Source organism: Haliaeetus leucocephalus, unplaced genomic scaffold (assembly GCF_000737465.1).
Source record: "Haliaeetus leucocephalus isolate CR32 unplaced genomic scaffold, Haliaeetus_leucocephalus-4.0 Scaffold450, whole genome shotgun sequence".
In the NCBI taxonomy this organism is placed as follows: domain Eukaryota; kingdom Metazoa; phylum Chordata; class Aves; order Accipitriformes; family Accipitridae; genus Haliaeetus; species Haliaeetus leucocephalus.
In genome coordinates, this window is record NW_010972886.1 from 21,756,092 (window position 1) to 21,760,366 (window position 4,275).

A 4,275-nucleotide genomic window follows, 5' to 3' on the forward strand; every position below is an offset into this window, starting at 1 on the left:
CGGAGGCGCGGGGACCGCCGACTCCCGCTCCCGCAGCCGGAGCCCGCCCGTTTCGGTGTCCCGTCACCACCCCCCCAGCCCCGGGCCGCGACCCCGGGCCGCTCGCACGCGTACCTGGGTGCGGGGGGACGGACACGGAGCCGACAGGCGCGGGGCTGCGCGGTCCCGTCTGGCTGAGGCGCTGCGGCTTTTCCCGAGGCGGGCGTCAGCGCCCTGTCTGCTTCACGTGCGTTCCTGCGAGCGAGGAGGGGGAGGGCGATCTCTGTCGCCGTGGGTGGCGGCTGATAGGGCGATCGAGGGAGGGGGCTTTTATAGCGGCTTGCATCACCGTACGACAAAATGAGCCGACTGAACAAGCTGCAGAGGAAATTAGGACTCTTTCCCAAGATATCTGTCTACGTCTGCACTTATTCTGCGGCACTTCCCCTCCTCGGGGGAGAATGCACATCATGCAAAATTTGAGGTTAGAAAGGGAGCTTTTTGCGACTGCCTTTATCTCGCACAGATGTCGTCAGAGGACACGTCTTGTTTCTACACGAGCATGTTACGGTCCGTTTGCTTGGTCCATAAAGTCTCAAGCAGCAGTTTTGAAACAGGTACCAGTCGTCAGTGCGTAGACTTCCCCTTCTCCACACACTTGCAAGTTGCCCGTAAACATTGCGTCTGCCCTGGGGAAAGCCAGTTTAGGATTGAGAACACATGGCGTGTGTCTAGTTCTTTACTAAGGAATATATTACTGCCGTTTGGTGCGAAATCTTCAAATTATCTTCCATCCCTTTGTACATAAGTAGCTGCAGGGGAGGAATTTATGTTCCTCTCAGGGAAGTGGACAGCCAGAAACTGGCTAGTAGTCGAAGCCAGATTAATAGATAGCTCCACATTTACCAGCTGTAAATTGTTTCCCAGGTGTGTATTAATTGCAAATAAATAAAACGGTGATAGCCACTACTTAGACCTACCTGCTGCAGTTCCAAAGTGTGATGCTGTTTGGAATCTAAGTGCTGCCTTTGGTGGTTGTGAAGCGCTTAATGCAACAAATGCTTCTGTAAACTGTAATGGCAAATGCTGTGTACCGATGGGACAATTAAGGCCATAAAAACCAGGAAAGTGAACTTGGGAATGAATAATTAGCCAATATTTTGTATAGTTTGTAGAACTTGGAAGTGTTAACTGGAATCTCCATGCCTCAATTTTCTGTTTATAATGCTGACTAGCCAAGGCATTATTCAGCTGTGTAGCTCAGTGAGTAAACTGCTCAAGTTTTAGCACGGGGCGGGGGGGGGGAAATACCCCCCCCCCCCCAAAACCCCAACCCCTCCAAAACGCCAACCAAACCCAAACCTAAGACTTTCTCTTGCATGTCTGCATGCCTGTTACTGTTCTTGGAGGAAAACAGCAGCAAAAGAAGTGCAGTACATTTCTGCAGGGAATGCTTTAATGTCTATATGATAAATCTAGGGAGATCATTTTGAGGTCAAAGGTGCATCTTTCAACCTCATCTGAAATAATAATCCTAAAAATAGAAATACTGACCGTTTTACTAATAACCATGGATTTCGACTGTTCTACACACAGGGAGCAGTGTATTTCTCTGACAGGTTAAGACAAACAAAAACTATGTGTGCTACAGAAATTTATCTTCTTTCTTTAAAGTTGTTGAAAGAAACTAATGAAAATGATTCAGAAGAATTTAAAAAAGCACAGGAATTCAGCAACAGAGTAAAGCCTCCTGTTTCTGACAGACAGACAAAGAAAAATACATTTTTGGCAGCTACTGCTTTCAGGTAAGTATATATCACTATTTACAGACACTCAGTTACACTGACTGAATTCCAACCAGACAGCAATATTATATCATCCCCTTTCAACTTCCTGTTTTGTTACATGGCATTCAGTACATGTGTGAAGTTGCATTTACCGAAACCTGTATACCAGGGAGAGATCCAAATTTGATTTAAACACCTAGGTCTAGCTGATTTCTATATACAACAACTGTAATTCTACCGTTCCTCTTGGTACTTTATTTGAATGGTTGATTCGTACAAGGAAAAAAAAATCTTTCTAAATTTAACTGGCTTCTGGTTCTGGTCACCCATTTCTGTACATTTTCCTGAGAGCCATTTCGTAACAAAGAGTTCCTTCCCATAAAGATGATCAAACTGCCTCTTGGTCTCTTTCAACTAAAATATACATCTTCAGCCCTTTAAGTTTCTACCTCTGAATAATTTTCTTCAGCTTCAAAATAATATTAATGTCTCTTTTCTTCACTTCAGTTGACTTTTAACATTTTTTGAAAATTTGGGCACCAGAGCTTTATTCAGGAGAGTTCTCCATTTGGCTGATACTGCTTGCATTTCTTGTTCCCAGACACCTAACTTTTCATTTCACTGTGAAAATATATTCTTTAAAAAAAAAAAAAAAAGCTGTAATAATTATTTATCATTTATCCATTTTTTCTCATTAAGTTTAAATTTACATTCAGATCACTAGTGAAACATTAAATAATATTGTACTTGGTACCAAAATTTGTGCAAAAGCACCAAAACCAATGCCAATCAGCTAACATTGTTTATTTTCTATTAACTGCTGGTGTATTGATGTTCTATACAAAACTATCAAGAAGGAGGACTTGGTGTTTCTTGTCAACCTTTGAGATCCTAAAAATTCAATTAGGTTATTTAGCACATTGAATAAAAGGAGTTTTCTTCTCTTAGTCTGTACATAGTTGCACTTACAAGGACCAGGGTCTAACACATAACAATAGCTTCTATTGTAAGTTTTAAGCTTTCTTTTCTCCTAGCATTTTAATATCTCCAATCTTAAAGGAACTGGAACTACATTTAGAGTAATGGCTCCAATAGTGGGTTTTGTTTTTTAGTCTGAGCTTTCTCCATAGACTATCACATCCATAAGGTACTGAAAGTGGTAAAACAATTCAGATGTTTCAATTATTTTAATTCAGGTGGTCTGTTAATAAAAATGTCTTAACATACTAACGGTAACTCAATTAGGTAAACACTTTAAGAACATTTTCCTAGTGATTCTTTCATATCTGTTTCTTAATGTTTAGATAGTGTTGCTAATAACATAAAAATCTCTAATATTTTTGGAGAATTTAATGAAGTGGGCCATGGCAGCATATTCAAAATTGTTTCTACTTTGGGGAAGTATTTAGTTCTTGTTCTTTCAGCAGTTTCATTTCTTGTCCTGAGTTTTGACTTTCAGAGGCTATTTGGATAACGTATGTAAGGTTAAGACCCTTTCTTCCCTTAAAAACAGAAGTTAAAGATGCAAAAAACCCAGAGGAAAAATTCCCTCTACTCCAGGATAACTCCACATCTTGCAATGATTTTCTTCACTGTAGCTAATGAAGCCAGGGTTTAGGAAAGTAGTAACTTGATATAGCATTTAATATTTTTTGCTGGCCACACAAAGTGAAATACCAGAAGAGCTCTGCTGAATCATTGTGTCTAGTTTCTGCCTGTTGTAAGCAAGCCTCATCATGCAATCTGACTCAGTCATATCTTGATGAAACAAAATAGTTTACCTACAAAAGTGAAGCACAACATAAGTAAAATGCACTCTTATTTTCCATTGTTTAGGAAAAAAGTTGGTCTCAGCCGTTGTCTAATTTTAGTGGCGTTATTCATCTTAGTGACAGTAATCTCTCGGATTTTACTAATTCATGGCTTGCCTTTTGAAACGGATTAGTCTAGCCTCGTCTGGCATTTCACTGTCATCCCAAAATGTTCCAGTGATTCAAACCGTGACTAGATCCGTCACAGCCGCTCAGAAGACAAAATATGACCGGAATTGTTCGAGTGGACAGCGCAACACTTTTAAGTAGCTACAGGCAGCCTCATCACGCTTTAACTCAGACACATAATTGGGATGAAACGCTTCTTTCTGGGACAGCTGGAACAGGAGAGGTTTTAGCCGTCAGCCTCCCAGGCGTTCTCCTTAGCTCGCCTTCCAGAGGTGGGCCCGGCTGTCGAAGCCTCGGCGGGAGCGGGCAGGACGGCCCATGTCCTCCCCTTCCCCGGAGCCGGCCCTCCTCCAGCCGCCGCGTCCCGGGCAAACCGAGGGCTGCAAGCGGCCGGGGCAGGGCTCCCAGGCGGGCTCCAGCCTGCCTCAGCGGCCGGCCGGGTGCGGAGCGGGGATCGCCCCTCAGCTCCCCCGCCGCGGCCGCCCTCTCGCGCGCCGGCCGTTAAGGGCTGCCAGCGGCGGCTAGGACCGTTAAACCGTCCTGGGCCAGCGCTGCCTGAGGAGAGAGGG